We start from the raw sequence: 18,840 nt of genomic DNA, 5'->3' as shown, positions 1-18,840 counted from the left end.
ACGCAGGCTCAGCGGCCATGGCCCACGGGCCCAGCCGCTCCGCGGCATGCGGGATTCTCCCAGACCAGAGCACGAACCCATGTCCCCTGCATCGGCAGGCAGACTCCCAACCACTGCGCCACCAGGGAAGCCCAAGGACCACGATCTTATGTTACCTTAGACATGCTTTCCAAGTGACCTAACTGCTTCTTAAATCCAGGGCCAGGGCCAGGACCAGGGTGGTGCAAGCAAGGGACCTAGAGCTCAAAATTTAAGAAGGCACACATTTTCAGGTACTGACACTGCACTTGCATGACCTTGAGAGTGAGTGCCTCCTTCAAGTTTGCGCCCAGCGCCTTGTTTGCTTCACCCTAGTCCAAGTCCTGCTTATGTCTATCTTGCTCCCATCCTAGAAGATCCCACAGAGCCGAGGAGAATACACTGCTTTTTCGTCTTTCAAGTAGAATAGCAGAGCTGAGTGTATATTAAGCACTCACTGAGTACTTGTGAAATTGAACAGAATTCCCTCCAACAGGGTAATAAGTATGCTGACACACCAGCACCCCACCTGGAGATGCTTAAATGGGAGTATAAACAACACTTGAAAAATACCTAATAAGCATCTGAGAAATAAGTATTCATTTTCTGGAGGCACCCAGAAAATCATGTTTAAAAAACTACACGTCAAAACAAAACAAAACAACACAACTACATGTTCAAAGAAGCAAGGTAAGTCCATTGAAGAGAAAACAAGGAAGATTCAGAGAACCGGACCAGGCATGGGGACACCTCTCCATGAGATAGTGGTCAAGCATGCTACTGTCTGTGCCTTTGTTTCTCCCGCTGGAAAATAGAGAATAAGTCTTCTGACTTCACTGTGGGGCTGTGAGGGTAATTATATTCCAAGTGACCAAGTGATTTCATTGCCTTTCTTCCTAGGAGAGTGAGTGTACTTTAAAAAGTACTGAGAGAGGCCAGGGAACTGAATGTTGGTGAAGCACAGGGCAGTAATGCTTTCAGAGCTCAGGGAACAGCTGAGAAGGGCAAGCACTAAGGCTGAGACTAGACTTGGTGCTTAGAGGACCATTTAGCACTTCGTGGAGTAGTACGAGCACCAGAGTGGAGTAATGTTGAGTAAAGACATGATTTGGCTTTAATATTTGCATGCTGAATGAAAAGATTTTAAAAATTACATCCAAATCAGTCTTCTAGCTCAGGTGGAAAAACAAGGAAAGCTATAAGCTATACCTATAATTAACCTGTACCATCTGGAAATACATCTTTATTTGCTCCCTCATTAATGAGTTTATTCACCTGGGACCAAGAAGTAAGTCAGTCTAAACTTGACCTGTCCAGAGCTCAGGTAGCTAATTAGGTAGGTTCTCAGGGCAAGATTACTGATTGATGGGCCCATTTCCCACTCCTAAGACCCATACACAGAATGTCTTTTTGCCAACCAATCACTCCCCTCCTAGGATGTCGCAAGGTCTCTAGTCATGTCAATCTACCTAGGTCCAGATTTGAAAGAAGTTAGACCAAAAATGTCAGGCAGAGGGCAAGAGAAAACTTTACAAAAATGGAAAATGATCTGCAGTTGACTGATATTTTCTCAGGTGCGAAAGACTCAAGGTCCACCAGTGTAATACCACAAACAGACCTCCTATCCCCCACAAATACTGATACTCGGTGGTCTCTGAGTCTTTACACAGGCTGGTTACTTTGTCCCTTCAGCCCCTCTCTTCCACCAAACCACATTCTGCCTTCATGCAAAATGCTAGACAAATCCTCCTGGATCCTGAAAGGCTCTTTAGACTGACCCCATTCACTGGAAAAAAAAAAAAAAAATCCTTTACTGCCTTGATGAGCATGATCCACAGCCCAGAAGCATTAGCACCCTGAGAGCTTAAGAAATAGATGCTTCAGAATCCATCCCAGGGCTTCCCTGGTGGCGCCGTGGTTGAGAGTCCGCCTGCCGATGCAGGGGACACGGGTTTGTGCCCCGGTCCGGTAGGATCCCGCATGCCGCGGAGCGGCTGGGCCCGTGGGCCATGGCCGCTGAGCCTGCGCGTCCGGAGCCTGTGCTCTGCGGAAGAGAATCCATCCCAGACCTCCTGAATCAGAATCTGCATTTAATAAGATACCTAGGTAATTCATATGCATATAAAAGCATTGCTATTACAATCACTTTGCTGTACACCTGAAATACAACACTGGTAATCAACTATACTCCAATATAAAATTAAAAGTTAAAAAAATAAAAGGATTATCATTAAAAAAATTGCTATTGCATCCCAGCACTCACATCCACACTTTGTCCTACAGTCGTATACCTCTATACACCTGAGTTGTTTTTAACAACAGCATTACTGAGATCTAATTCACATACCGTAAAATTCATCCATTTAAAATGTACTATTCAGTGCTTTTAGTATATTGAGTTGTGCCACCATCACCACTATTTAAATTTAGAACATTTTTACCACCCCAAAAAGAAACCACATACCAGTCAGCCATCACTCTCCAATCTCCCCCCAGCCCAAGGAACCACCAATTTACTTTTGATCTCTATCTATAGATTTGCCTATTCTTGACATTTCATATAAACGAGATCATACAATATGTGGTTTTTTGTGAATGGCTTCTTTCACTTAGCATGTTTTCAGTGTTGCAGCAGGTACTGTAATTCATTCCTTTCTATTACCAAATAATATTGTATTGTATGGATATACGACATTTTCTTTGTCCATCCATCAGTTGATGGACATTTGGGTTGTTTATAGTTTTGAGCTATTACAAATAATGCTGTTACGAACATTCATTTACAAGTTTTCATGTAGACATGCTTTCATTTTTCTTGAGCATGTATCTAGTAGTGGAACTGTCTGGTCACATGTAACTCTATGCTTAACCTTTTGAGGAACTGCCAAACTGTTTTCCACAGCAGCTGCACCATTTTACATTCCCACCAGCAGTGTATGAGAGTTCCAATTTCTCCACATCTTCAACAACACTTATTGTCTTTTTGGTAAAAAGCATCCCAATGGGTGTGAAATGGCAGATCAATATGATTTTGAATTTCCCTGATGTATAATGATGTTGAACACCTTTTCATATGCTTATTAGCCATGTACATATCTTCTTTGGAGAAAAGTTTATTCAGATCCTTTGTCCCTTGTCCACTTTTAAAAAAATAACTTTTTTTTTTTTTACAGCAGTTTTAGATTCACAACAAAACTGAGTGGAAAGCACAGAGATTTCCCATATGCACCCTGCTCCCAAATATGCATAGCCTCCCTCATTACCTACATCCCCATCAGAGCGGTACCTTTGTTCTAACTGAAGAACCTACATTGACATACCATCACCCAAAGTCCATAGTTTACCTGAGAGTTCACTATTGATGTACATTCTGTGGATTTGGACAAACATATAATGTCCTCATGGACACATATCCATCATTAGAGTATCATACAGTGTAGTTTCACTGACTTAAGAATTCTCTGTGCCCTGCTTATTCATCTCTCCATCCCCCCAATCCCTAGCAACCACTGATCTTTTTACTGTCTCCACAGTATTGCCTCTTCCAGAGTGTCATATAGTTGAAATCATATAGTACGTAGCCTTTTCACATTGGCTTCTTTCACTTAGTAATATGCATTTAACATTCCTCCATCTCTTTTTATGGCTTGATAGCTCACTTCTTTTTAGTACTCAATAATATTCCATTCTCTGGATGTACCACAGTTTATGTATCCATTCACCTACTGAAAGGCATCTTGGTGGCTTCCAAATTTTGACAATTATGAATAAAGCTGCTATAAACATCTGTGTGCAGGTTTCTGTGTGGACATAAGAGCTCCTCTGGGGAAATATTAAGGAGCACAATTGCTGGATTCGGTAACAGTATGTTTAGTTTTGCAAGAAACCACCAAACTATCTTCCAAAGTGGCTGTATTATTTTGCATTCCCACCAGCAATGAATGAGAGTTCTTGTTGCTCCACATCCTTGCTAGCATTTGGTATTGTCAGTGTCTCAGATTTCAATCATTCTAATAGGTGTGTAGTGGTATCTCATTTTAATTTGAATTTCCCTGAAGATGCCTGTGGGGCATCTTTCCATATACTTATATGCCATCTATATATCTTCTTTGGTGGGCTATATGTTAAGGTCTCTAGCCCACTTTTTTTCCCCATTTATTTATTTATTTATTTATGGCTGGGTTGGGTCTTCGTTGCTGCGTGCGGGCTTTCTCTAGTTGTGGTGAGCAGGGGCTACTCTTCATTGCAGTGTGTGGGCTTCTCACTGCAGTGGCTTCTCTTGTTGTGGACCACGGGCTCTAGGTGTGCAGGCTTCAGTAGTTGTGGCTCTTGGGCTCTAGAGGACAGGCTCAGTAGCTGTCGTGCACCGGCTTAGTTCCTCCACGGCATGTGAGATCTTCCCAGACCAGGGATCGAACCCATGTCCCCTGCACTGGCACATGGATTCTTAACCATTGCGCCACCAGGCAAGTCCCTCTAGCCCACTTTTAATCAGGTTTTCTTTCTTTTTTTTTTTTAGTACCTTGGCCTCTCACTGTTGTGGCCTCTCCCACTGCGGAGCACAGGCTCCAGACGCGCAGGCCCAGCGGCCATGGCTCACGGGCCAAGCCGCTCCGCGGCATGCGGGATCCTTCCGGACCGGGGCACAACCCGCGTCCCCGGCACCGACAGGCAGACTCTAAACCACTGCGCCAACAGGGAAGCCCCAGGTTGTTTTCTTATTACTGAGTTTAAAGAGTTCTTTGTATATTTTGGATAACAATCCTTTATCTGATAGGTCTTTTGCAAATACATTCTTCCGGTTTGTGGCTTGTGCTTTCATTCTCCTGACAGTTTCTTTTGCAGAGCATAAATTTTTAATTTTAATTAAGTCTAGCTTATCAATTCTTTCTTTCAGGGATCATGCCTTTGATGTTGTATCTAAAAAGTCATTGCCAAACCCAAGGTCACCTAGATTTTCTCCTATGTTATCTTCTAAGAGTTTTACAGTTTTGCTTTGTGATCTCATTGAGGTTTGTGGTCCATTTTAAGTTACCTTTTGTGAGGGGTATAAAGCCTGTGTCTAGAACCTTTTTTTTTTTTTACTTGTGGATGTCTGATTGCTCTAGCACCATTTGTTGACAGACTCTCTTTGCTCCATTGTATTGCCTTTACCCCTTTGTCAAAGATCAATTGATAAATTTACATAGGTCTATCTCTGAGCTCTCCATTCTGTTCCACTGATCTATTTGTCTGTTCTTTGACCAGTACCACAGTGTCTTGATTACTGTAACTTTATAGTAAGTTTTGAAGTTGGGTAAGTAGTCCTCCAATTTTGTTCTTCTTCAATACTGTATTGGCTATTCTAGGTATTTTGCTTCTCCATATAAACTTCAGAATCAGTCTATTGATATCTATAAAATACCTTGCTGGGATTTTGACTGGGATTGCAATGAATCTATAGATCAAGTTGGGAAGAACTGACATCTTGACAACATTGAGTCTTCCTTTACACGGACATGGAATATCTCTCCATTTAGTTCTTCTTTGATATCTTTCATCGGTTTTACAGTTTTCCTCATAGATCTTGTACATATTTTTCTATATTTATATCTACATATGTTATTTTTATTGGTGCTAAAGTACATGGTATTGTGGGGTTTCTTAAAAGATTTTTTTTTGATATGGACCATTTTTAAAGTCTTTACTGAATTTGTTGCAATACTGCTTCTGTTTTATGTTTTGGTTTTTTTGGCTGAGTCACGTAGGATCTCAGCTCCCCGACCAGGGATCGAACCCACACCCGCTGCATTAGAAGGTGAACTCTAATGACTGGACCACCAGGGAAGTCCCTGGTATTGTGCTTTTAATTGTAAATTCCATTTGTTCATTCTTGGTATACAGGAAAGCAGTTAACTTTTGTATATTAACTGCGTATCCTGCAACCCTACTATAATAGTTTATTAGTACTAGGAGGTTTTTGGTTGATCCTTTCTATAGATGACCATTTCATCTGTGAACAAAGATGGTTTTATTTCTTCCTTTCAAATCTATATTCATTTTATTTCCTTTTCTTGCCTTATTGTGTTAGCTAGGACTTCCAGTATGATGTTGAAAAGCAGTGGTCAGAGGGAACAACCTTCCCTTGTTCCTGATCTTAGTGGAAAACTTCATGCTTCTCACCAGGTAAGTATGTTAGCTGTAAGTTTTGGGTAGATATTCTTTATCAAGTTGAGGAAGTTCCCCTATATTCCTAGTTTAATGAGAAATTTTTATCTTGAATGGGTGCTGGATTTTGTCAAATAATTTTTCTGCATATATAGATATGTTCATGTAATTTTTCTTCTTTAACCTGTTGATGTGATAGATTACATTAATTTTTCAAATACTGAACCAGGTTTGCATACCTAGGATAAATTCCACCTGGTCATGGTGTATGATCCTTTTTATACACTGCTGGTTTCAATCTGTTAATGTTTTATTAATGATTTTTACATCTATGTTCATGAGAGACATTGGTCTATAGTTGTCTTATAATATCTTTGTCTGGTTTTGGTATTAGGGTAATGCTGACTTCATAGAATGAGTTAGGAAGTATTCACTCTGCTTCTATCTTCTGAAAGAGATTGTAGAGAATTGGTATAATTTCTTCCTTAAACGTTTGGTAGAATTCACCAGTGAACCCATCTGGGCCTGGTACTTTCTGCTTTGGAAGGTTATTAATTATTCAATGAATTTCTTTAATAGATATAGGCCAATTCTGATTGTCTGTCTTCTTGTGTGAGTTTTGACCGATTGCGTCTTTGAAGGAATTGGTCCATTTCATCTAGGTTATCAAATTTGTGGTCACAGAGTTGCTCATAGTATTCCTTTATTATCCCTTTAGTGTCCATTGGCTCTGTAGTGATATCCCCTCTTTCATTTCTGATGTTAGGAATTTGTATCCTCTCTCTTTTTTTTCTTAGTTAGCCTGGCTACAGGTTTAACAACTTTATTAATCTTTTCAAAGAACCAACTTTTGATTTTGTTGATTTTTTCTAGATTTCCTGTTTTCAATTTCATTGATTTCTGCTCTAATTTTTATTATTTCTTTTCTTCTGCTTATCTTGGATTTAATTTGCTCTTTTTCTAGTTTCCAAAGGTGGAAGTTTGGATGACTGATTTTATATCTTTCCTTTTTTTCTAATATGTGCATTCAGTGCTACACATTTCCCTCTAAGCTCTACTTTTGCTGTATCCACAAATTTTGATATGTTTTGTTTTCATATTCATTTAGTTCAAACATATTTAAATTTCTCGAGATTTCTTTTTTGATCCATGTGTTATTTAAGCAGTATGGTGTTTAATCTCCCAAGTATTTGTGGATTTTCCAGCTATCTTCCTGTTACTGATTTCTGATTTAATTCCATTGTGCACTGAGAGCAGAAAATATATGATTTTTATTCTTTTAAATTTGTTAAGGTATATATATATATTTTTTTGGCGGGGGGTACACCGGCCTCTCACCATCGTGGCCTCTCCCATTGCGGAGCACAGGCTCCGACGCGCAGGCTCAGCGGCCATGGCTCACGGGCCCAGCCGCTCCGCGGAATCTGGGATCTTCCCAGACCGGGGCACGAACCCATGTCCCCTGCATCGGCAGGTTGACTCTAAACCACTGCGTCACTAGGGAAGCCCTAAGGTATATTTTATGGTCCACAATGTGGTCTATCCTGGTGAATGCTCCATGAGAACTTGAGACGATTGTCTATTCTGCTGTTGCTGGATGAAGTAGTCTATAAATATCCATTATATTCAGTTAATTAATGGTGTCATTGAGTTCAGCCCTGCCTTCATGAATTTTCTGCTTGCTAGATCTGCCCCTTTCTGACACAGGAGTGTTGAATTCTCCAACTGTAACAGTGGATTCATCTATTTCTCCTTGCAATACTATCATTTTTTGCCTTATGTATTTTCACACCCTATTGTTAGGTACACACACATTAAGACATCGTTATGTCTTCTTGGAGAACTGACTTCTTTATCATTATGTAATGCCCCTCTTTTTTTAAATTAATTAATTAATTAACTTATTTATTTTTGGCTGCGTTGGGTCTTCGTTGCTGTGTGCAGGCTTTCTCTAGTTGTGGCGAGTGGGGGCTACTCTTCAGTGCTATGCACAGGCTTCTCATTGCAGTGGCTTCTCTTGTTGTGGAGCACAGGCTCTAGGCATGCGGACTTCAGTAGTTGTGGCACATGGGCTTGGTTACTCTGAACCCGTGTCCCCTGCACTGGCAGGGGGATTCTTAACCACTGCGCCACCAGGGAAGCCCTGTAATGCTCCTCTTGATCCCTGATAACTTTCTGTGTTCTGAAGTCTGCTCTACCTGAAATTAATATAGCTACTCCTGCTTTCTTTTGATTGTCAGCCTGATATATCTTTCCCCATTCCTTTACTTTTAATCTATATGTGTCCTTTTATTTAAAATGGGGTTCTTTTAGATATAGAGTTGGGTCTTGTATTTTTTATCCACTCTGACAATCTCTGTTTTTTAACTGATGTATTTAGACCATTAACGTTCAAAGTGATTATTAATATAGTTGGATTAGCATCTACTATATTTGTTACTGTTTTCTATTTGTTGCCCTTATTCTTTGCTTCTATTTTTGTCTTCCAATCTTTTTCTGCCTTTTATAGTTTTAACTGAGAATATTATATGATTACGTTCTCTTTCCTTTCTTAGCTTATCAGTTATACTTTTTTTAAAAATTTATTATTATTAATATTTTTTGGCCTCACTGTGCAGCTTGTGGGATCTTAGTTCCCCGACCAGGGATCAAACCCAGGCCCTCGGCAGTGAAAGCGCACTGGACTACCAGGGAATTCCCTATACTTTTATTTTTACTTCTTTTAGTGGTTGCTCTAGAGTAAAACCCACTTTCAAATAATACTATACCACCTTACAGATAGTTTTAGTACCTTATAACAACAAAATAATCCTAATTCTTCCCTCTCAATGCTTGTTGTATCATTGCTGTCATTCATTTCACTTATCCATAAATACACACACACATACATAGTCAAATGTAGTGTTGGTATTATTACTTTGAAAAAACTATTCCGTTAGATCAATCAACAATATATAAAACAGGGAATTCCCTGGTGGTCCAGTGGTTAAAACTCCATGCTCTCACTGCCAAGGGCCCAGGTTCGATCCCTGGTCGAGAAATTAAAATCCTGTAAGCTGTGTGGTGCAGCAAAAAAAAAAAAAAAAAAAAATATATAAAATAAAAGAGCATCTACAAATATCCTATAGCTTACATTATATTTAATGGTGAAAGATTGAATGCTTTCCCCCTAAGATCTGAAATGTCAGGATGTCCACCCTCACCACTACTATTCAACATAATACTGAAGTTTCTAGCCAGCAAAATAAGGCAATAAGAGGTACAGATTGGAAAGAAATAAAACTGCCCCTTATTTGCAGATGACATCATGGCCTACATAGAATATCCCAAAGAATCTACCAAAAAAAAAAAAAGGGCTAGAATTTATAAGAGAGTTCAACAAGGTGGCAGAATACAATATAAACATACACACAAAAATTGTATTTCTATGTAGTAGCTATGAACATATGGAAAATGACGTTTAAGATACAATAAAACTTAAAATCGCTCATTAAAAAAAGAATTAGTAAAATAAATGTTTTTATTCTACCTTCACTTATTCCCTCTCCAATGCTCTTCCTTTCTTTATGTAGATCTGAGGCTCTGACTTCCATTATTTTCCTCTCTCTAAAGAACTTCTTTTAACATTTCTTGCAAGGCAGGCCTACTGGCAATAAATTTGCTCTATTTTTGTCTGTCTTTCTCCTCTTTTGAAGGCTAATTTCATGGGATACTGAATTCTAGGCTGGTGGGGTTTTTGTTTTTTTCAACACTGTAAACATTTCATTCTACTCTCTTCCTGCTTGCATGGTTTCTGAGGATAAACTGGGGGTTAATTCTTATCTTTGCTCCTCTGTAGGTTAAGGTGTTGTCTCCTCTGGCTTCTTTCAGGACTTTTTGTCTTTGATTTTCTATCATTTGAAAAATGATATGCCTAGATTTATTGGGGGGTTCTGGCATTTATCCTTAGTGTTCTCTGAACTTCCTGGATCAGTGGTTTGGTGTCTGACATTAATTTGGGAAAATTCTCAGTCATTATTGTTTCAAATATTCTGTTTCTCTCCTTCTTCTCCTTCTGGTATTCTCATGATGCATCTGTCTTAGTCTGTTCAGGCTGCTATAATAAAATACCATTGACCGGGTGGCTTATAAACAACAAACATTTACTTCTCACATTTCTGGAGTGTGGAAAGTCCAGGATCACAGCACAAGCAGATTCTGTGTCTGGTGAGGGCTTCCTGGTTCACAGACAGCTGACTTTTTGTTATGTCCTCACATGGTGCAAGGGGCTAGGAAACTCTGTGGGCCTCTTTTATAAGTGCACAAATCCCAATTATGAGGGCTCTGCCCTCATGACCTAATCACCTCCCAAAGGCCCCACCTCCTAATACCATCACCTTGAGGATTAGGAGTTTAACATATGAATTTGCGGGGAACACAAACATTCAGATCACAGCAGCATACATTACTTTTGTAGTTGTCCCACAGTTCTTGGTTATTTTGCTTTTTCTAGTCTTTTTTCTTTTTACTTTTATAGGTTTCTACTCAAATATCCTCAAGCTCAGAGATTCTTTCCTCAGCCATGTCTAGTCTACTGATAAGCCCATTAAAGGCATTCTTCATTTCTGTTACAGTGTTTTTGATCTCTAAACATTTCTTTTTGGTTCTTTCTTAGAATTTCCATCTCTCTGCTTACAATGCCCAGTTGTTCTTGCATGTCATCTACTTTATCCATTCGAGCCTTAGCACAGTAAATCATACTTATTTTAAATTCCCTGTCTAATAATTCCAAGATCCCTGCCATAGATGGGTCTAATTCTGATACCTGGTATGTCTCTTCAAAGTGTGTATTTTGCTTTTTAGTATATCTTGTAATTTTTTCTTGATAGCTGGGCATGATATACCAGGTAAAAGGAACTGCTATAAATAGACCTTTAGTAATGTGGTGGCATGTTGAGGGAGGGGAAGCATTCTATAGTCCTATGATTGGGTTTCAGTCTTTTAGTGAGTCTGTGCCTCTGGAATGTGAACTTCACAAGTGCTTCTCAGTGCCTCACCCACCCCTCTTAGGTGGGACATGATGGTGTGAGTAGACTGGAATTGGGTATTTCCCTTCTCCAAGATGAAAGGCTAGGGCTGACTAGAGATGGGTATTTCCTTTTCCCTGGGTCAGTTAGGCTCTGATAAAACCCCAACAGGGGCTTCCCTGGTGGCACAGTGGTTGAGAGTCCGCCTGCCGATGCAGGGGACACGGGTTCGTGCCCCGGTCCGGGAAGATCCCACATGCCGCAGAGCAGCTGGGCCCATGAGCCATGGCCGCTGAGCCTGCGTGTCCGGAGCCTGTGCTCCGCAACGGGAGAGGCCATAACAGTGAGAGGCCCGCGTACCGCAAAAAACAACAACAACAACAACAAAAAAACCCCAACAGGTTAGGCTTTGGTTAAAGTTTCCCCTGATGGCAGACCTTAAGAAGAACAGAATGCTCTGTAGTATTTTTAAATGGCTCCTTTCCCCCACCCCTCCCCAAAGCACAAAAGGGTTTTTCTCAATACTCAGTGTAAGAACCTGATAGATATCCAAGAAGTCATTGTGGGGGGCCCTCAATGACTGAGTCCCCCTGGAGTTTTTTAACTCTGAGTTGTCCATACTGAGCCTCCAGCAATTCATCAATTACAATCCAGGTTTCCCTTCTCCAGCACTGGTTCCCAAAGAGGTTTCTGCTTCTGTAAGTTGTGATTCTCTGTATTCACCTGTTCGTCTCTCCAATTTGGGGGGCAGCAATTTGCCTTTGCCCTATGACCTTACTTCTCTTAAAAATCTAAGAATTGTTGATTTTTCAGTTTGTTCAGCTTTTTACTTGTTCTTAGGACAGAATGGTGATTTCCAAGCTTCTTACATGCCTATTGGAACTCTTTTGCCCTTTTTTTTTTTTTTTTTTTTTGCGGTACACGGGCCTCTCACTGTTGTGGCCTCTCCCGTTGCGGAGCACAGGCTCCGGACGCGCAGGCTCAGCGGCCATGGCTCACGGGCCCAGCCACTCCGCGGCATGTGGGATCTTCCCGAACCCAGGCACGAACCCGTGTCCCCTGCATCGGCAGGCAGACTCTCAACCACTGCGCCACCAGGGAAGCCCTCTTTTGCCCATTTTAAAAATTATTTATATTTTTATTGTTGAGTTGTAAAAGTTTTTTATATATTCTGGATACAAAATCCTTTATCTGATATATGACTTGCAAGAATTTTCTCCCATTCTGTGGGTTGCCTTTTTACTTTCTTGGTGGTATCCTTTGCAATACAAAAGTTTTTCATTGTGATGACACCCAATTTACTTTTTCTTTTATTGCTTGTGTTTTTGGTGTCATATCTAAGAAATCGTTACCTAATTTGGTAGTGATTTATAACTGTTTTCTTCTAAGAGTTTTATAGTTTTAGTTATTACATTTAGGTCATTGGTCTGTTTTGAGTTAATGTTTGTATATGGTGTGAGGCAGGAGTCCTACTAGCTGTGGCTATCTAGTTGTTTCAGCATCATTTGTTGAAAAGACTATTCATTCCCCATGTGTACCTGATTGATCACATCGGCTCTTAACTCTCTAAGATGGTGCAACACTCTTGTTTTCCACATCATTTTCTTAAGTGTCCACATAGCTCTATAAATTTTGCTGACAGAACCTCAGAAAGACTAAAAAGGTAGCTGGAGATATATAATACCATATATCCAATACCATAAAGAACATACGTAAATCATACCATAGAGAAAGATAAAGCCTAAAGAAAGCCTCTGAAGCTATCTGTGAGGTTTGATACATTTATTCATTTACTCTCATTTAAGGTACTTCTGTTCTAAATGTGTAGGTTCTGGGCTAGGCATGGAGATACAAAGATGAACCAGACTTTTTTTCCTGCCCTTGAGAAGACAGATTTAAAAATAAAATAATTAGGTTGTTTTAAAAGCATGAATTTACTCAGCAGAAGGAACACAATTGTTTCCATTTTACAGAAGGCACAAATGAGATATAAAGGAGAAAAATGACTCACTGAATGAAGATCACCGTTATGGGGCACAGGGATAGGAGTGATGGGGAGAGGATCACAGACCTTAAGGGAGAAATCAGAGTCAGGGCTTAGGGCCACAAATGGCCAAGCCAATGACTAGTCACAAGGTCCTGCTAGTGCCACATTATGACTTTCATGGGCCCTAGGTACTTTTGCCTTTGTGGAACCCTTTCTCTATTAGAAAAATATTTTAAAATATATTTTATGACTGTATTGATATAATATAATCCAAGATGAATTATATTCATTTTTTCTTCTGATTGAAAGAAGTTAAGACATCTTTATGGGCCCCTGGGTACTGTGCCTATTGGATAAGTCAGCCCTGAGTCCTGCTGTCTCCCCACAGCTATGCACCAAGAATTCTCTCCTCAGCTGCCAAATCACATAGCTCTGCTGCTTCTGAGATTCTGTTCTCTACCCGGCCTGATCAAGCGGCATGAGGTTTAGGTTCACATTAAATCTCACACTGCCTAAATCCACACAGAAAAGGTAACCTCACTCTACTCCTATGAGCACTATACAGTTATTGGGCAATCATTTGCCAATAATGTGTATTCTGTGTTCAAGGAAGGTTTAGATACATTCATGATCAAATGCAAACAAAGAAACAGGCATGTCATGACCTACAAACACCAAAGTCATAGGAAACATGTACCTGGCACCTTGACAGCCCATAAATATCTGTTCATTCAATTACAAGACAGGCATAAAACAAAGTCTCTTCCCTTATAAAACTTACCATATAATGAAGAAGACAGACAATAAATATACAAATAAGCATATATTTATATATATGAAATAATTTCTGGTAGCAGTGTTATGAAGAAAAAGAAAGCAGGGTAAGAGAAGAAAGAATGAAAAAGGAGGCCATTATGTGGCTACATGTAGACACTCTGGTTTGGTTTCCCCAGAAAGCCTTCCAATAACAGGAGAACTTGCTGAAACTAGCCCATGTAGTATGTCTTATTTCCTTGGGTTTTACCTCATTCCCACTTTTCACCCCAAGAAATGGCTTCAGGGCAACAACCACCTTTCTCAGTGACAAGAAAAAGAGTTGTAGGTCCTGATCTGGCATAGCTATTTACTTGCTATATGTCAATGAACAGGGCACTTCTCTCTACGCCTGTTTCCCCATATATAAAATGAGGAAATTGGCTTAAGTTACTTTCAAGGTCCCTTAAAGCTAAAATGCTATAATAATTCATACCAAATCTGTCAAATCTGTCTAACTCCAAAGCTTTGGAGTCAGCTATAATACTTTGGCTTTCCAAACTGCCACAGTTACCTTAGTTACCACAGAAGTGAAAGCAAAATGCCTTTAGTGTAGTGAGGTGTGATTTAACAGGATGCTACCAAATTAAATCAATGAAAATTTACCAAGTGACTACCATAAGCATGCATCAGGAATATCCATCACTTGGGGGATGACCTCTTGCCCTGGCTTCAAGTACCTTCTAACTGCAAAGGGCCCTAAACTCTGGAACCCCATCTACCAGGGCAACCGGGAACTTCAAAGGTCTCAGCTGATCCTGTCAAGTTACAGAATGATCAATCATGCAGCTAGAGACTTCACTCTTTCACAAAACATTAGAGATGAATAAGCCCAACCTTTGCCCTTGAGGTAGTCACAGTCCAGGGGGTAGGGGTGAGACAGATTAAACATAATATGATAAGGATAACCACTGACGTATAAACAAAATGCTGTGTAAGCCCAGAGAAAGGAGAGATTAGTTAGTTCCTGAACCTGGTACAGCAAAACCACCAGGCTGGCTGCCTCTATCTCGGGGGGGACAGATACTATGGTGTGCTGAGTGATTAGGATTACAAATGAAGTCCAAAGTTTCACAGGCTACCCCTATTTGTGGCTCTGTATTCCCCTCTCACTCACATTTTTCTCCAACTCCTTAGCCCTGGCAAGAATTCCAGGCCAATAAATTAAAGTGGAAATACCTCACTTTTCAGACCTCGTAAGTCAGCTGGGGATCATGCAGACATTGGTTATGCTTAGCCTAACTGAAAAGCCTGACATGGACAGCACACTGTAGGCAGTGGAGTCAGAGTAGATGCTGGCTGAAAATAACTGCTGTGGCTGCTGTCTGCCCTCCACTCCTACCCCTCCTACCATCACCAGAAAAGCACATCCTCCAGGCCAGCTGAATTGGAAAGCTTTTTTAAAGAAACTTTTAAAATTTATACAAAAGTGGGAGGAATAGTTTAACAACCTCTCTCCCATTCAACAATTATCAAATTTGGGGGCACCTAATGTACACTTCTTTGGTTCTTCAATTCCTACCCCATAAAATTCGTATTTCTCAGACTGGCTTCCTCCCCACCTGGCCCTCCTCTCTTACTCTTTCCCATATGCACTCCAGCCTCTAATACACTCTATACTTTTCTACCCATCCTTAAAGATCCAACCCAGATGTCACCTCTTACAGAGCCCTTCCAGAACAGAACTTTCTACAGCTTTCTGTGAAACTCCTAAAGCCCTAAATCTGGACTATCCATGTGCTGATCACATCTACCCACCTATGAAATCTCCCTCCAATTTTTCATTGCCACACATTCTTGGTTCAGACTTTATCTCGTGCTCTCTCCTAGACCTGCAGTGACTTCCGAGTGATCTCCCTGATGCAAATCTTGCCAGTACAGATTCATAACAGGAGCAGCCACAGTAATCTTTATTAGACACACATCTGACTGCATCAGCCCCCTACTTTGACAAACTTGGATAACTTTCTACTGCCTTTGGATTAAAGTCCAAACTCCTTTGTATGACACACAAGGTGTTTCATAATGTGGTATATAACCAGCTACTTATCTCACCACCTCCAATAAACAGCTTTTACTCCAGCCACACTAAACCACTTACCACTCTAAGGTGCTCTTCCCTTTTATCCCTCAGTGATTTGGCTGCTGCTGTCTTCTCTCCTTAGAATTCTTTCCTCACCTTCACTGTCTAGTCCATTTCTATTCCTTCTTTAAGATGTAGCTCAAATATCACCTCCTTTGTGACACATTCTCCAACTTTATTCATTCACACACCCATTCAACAACTGTTAACTGATCATATGTTAAGCTCTAGACAGGGGATACAATAAATAACAGCTCTCACTCTCAAGGAGTTTAGAGTCTAGTAGATCTCCTCAGGTGGAGTAATTCCTTTCCTCCTCTGTTCTCCTGAAGAAATTTACAATTTGCACAAACCTCTAAGGTCACATTTATTACTTTTTATACTTGTTTCTGTTTCCCTCACTAGACTCTAATCATCTTGAGGCCAAGGATCTTTTCTTATTTTTAAGGCTTTGTTGAGGTATAGCATCCATATCAGGTGGACAGTTCAATGACTGTTCATATATTTATAGAGTTGTACAGCCATCTTATTTTAAATCATTTCCATCACACTAAAAAGAAAGCTCAAGCCCACTGGCCAACTCCCTATTCCTATCCCTAGACTTAAGCAACCACTAATCAATCTACTTTATATCTCTATAGATCTGTCTATTCTGGACCTTTCATGTAAACAAAATCATACAATATGCTGTCTTTTTTGACTGGCCTCTTTTTTTAAAAAAATAAAATTACTTTTGTTTGTTTATTGATTGATTGATTGATTGGCTGTGTTGGGTCTACGTTGCTCCACGCAGGCTTTCTCTAGTTGTGGTGAGCAGTGGCTACTCTTAGTTGCGATGTGCGGGCTTCTCATTGCTGTGGCTTCTCTTGTTGTGGAGCACGGGCTCTAGGCGCATGGGCTTCAGTAGTTGTGGCACGTGGGCTCAGCAGTTGTGGTTCACAGGCTCTAGAGTGCAGGCTCAGTAGTTGTGGCACATGGACTTAGTTGCTCTGTGGTATGTGTGATCTTCCTGGACCAGGGATCGAACCTGTGTCCCCTGCACTGACAGGCGGCTTCTTAACCATTGCACCACCAGGGAAGTCCCTTGACTGGCTTCTTTCATGTACCATAATGTTCTTCAAAGATCATCCATGTTACAACATGTATCAGTAGTTCACTCCTTTTTCTTGACAAGTAATCTTGCACTGTATGGACATACATTTTATTTATCCATTTACCAGCTGATACACATTTGAGTTGTTTCTACTTTTGGGCTATTATAATATTGCTATGAACATTCGTGTATAAGCTTTTATAGGGACATATGTTTTTATTTCTCAAGTATATATCTGGAGTGGAATTACTGGGTCATGTGGTAACTCTACGCTTAAACTTTTGAGGAATTGCCAAACTGTTTTCCACAGCAGCTGCACCATTTTACATTTCCACTAGCAGTGTATGAGGATTCCAACTTTTCCACATCCACAACACTTGTTATTATGTCTTTTTGATTATAGCATCATAGTGAGTATGAAGTGGTACCTCACTGTAGTTTTGATTTGCATTTCTCAGATGGCTAATGATGTTCAACATCTTTTCATGTGCTTATTGGCCATTTATATATTTTCTTTGGAGATAGGTCTATTCAGATCGTTTGGTGTATTCAGATCTTTTGTTCATTTTTTATTGGATTATTTATCTTTTTCTTGTTGAGTTGTAAGAGTTCATTACATATCCCAAACACAAGTCCCTCATCAGATATATGGTTTGCAAATATTTTTTCCCATTTAGCAATCCTAAGTGGTCTGAGGATCATCTGATTCTTACTAATTTTTCCATTTCAAAGAACTAGCACGTAATCTGGCACATTGTATGTGTTCAATAAATGTTAAATGGATGTTACATAACATTAACTGCTTTGAAGACAAGAATAATGCCTTAGGTACTTCCCTGGTGGTGCAGTGGTTAAGAATCCACCTGCCAGTGCAGGGAACATGGGTTCAAGCCCTGGTCCAGGAAGATCCCACATGCAACTAAGCCCATGCGCAACAACTACTGAGCCTGCGTTCTAGAGCCTGCGAGCCACAACTACTGAGCCCACGAGCCACAACTATTGAAGCCCGCACGCCTAGAGCCCATGCTCCACAATGAAAGGCCGCTGCAACAAGAGAAGCCACCGCAACAAGAGAAGCCACTGCACCGAGAAGCACGTGCACCGCAATGAAGAGTAGCCCTGGCTCTCCGCAACTAGAGAAAGAAAGCCCATGCACAGCAACGAAGACCCAACACAGCCAAAAATAAATAAGTAAATTTATTTTTTTAAAAAAGAATAATGCCTTACTCATTCAGCATCTCCCTCACACTTTACACCTAGTGCTAGACACAAAGCACACACCTTGGAAATACACAGAGACTGAGTAACTCTCACTTGAACTGACAGTGGGGATGATGTTGCAAAAGAATCCAGAGGAACTTGGAAAGCCATCTGAAACCAACAGAACTTACCTGTTTATACTGGCTACTACCAGTTACCCCTGAGACAGCTGCTGCTCTCTGAGAATAAGAAGCAACTTCTATATAATCCATTCTTGCAGCGGCCCACGCTCAGAAGTAGTCATCAAAATGCTCTATTACTTAGAAAACTGGCCCCCTCCCTCCATTCCCTTAGCCAGTGGGAGATATCAAGCACATGACAGCACTAAATGACATGCTGGCTTTGCCTGAAGTGCCCTTTCTTCTCCTTAAGGAGCTCAAACTTGATCTAGAGAGACAGGCTGGTATCTGGACCACATCAGTGATGTACAGCT

At 40.5% G+C, this 18,840-nt stretch overlaps 1 protein-coding gene across 3 annotated transcripts in view; it reads right to left on the bottom strand.

The window, feature by feature from the left end:
• Positions 1-18,840, bottom strand: part of RNF121 (ring finger protein 121) — an 82,808-nt gene that overhangs the window by 50,167 nt on the left and 13,801 nt on the right. The window lies entirely within an intron of this gene.

Source organism: Aethalodelphis obliquidens, unplaced genomic scaffold, assembly GCF_003676395.1.
Source record: "Aethalodelphis obliquidens isolate GAN/ISIS:26980383/991018 unplaced genomic scaffold, ASM367639v1 scaffold14, whole genome shotgun sequence".
In the NCBI taxonomy this organism is placed as follows: domain Eukaryota; kingdom Metazoa; phylum Chordata; class Mammalia; order Artiodactyla; family Delphinidae; genus Aethalodelphis; species Aethalodelphis obliquidens.
Note: the sequence above shows the minus strand (reverse complement) of the source record. Positions and strands in the feature narration are given on the sequence as shown.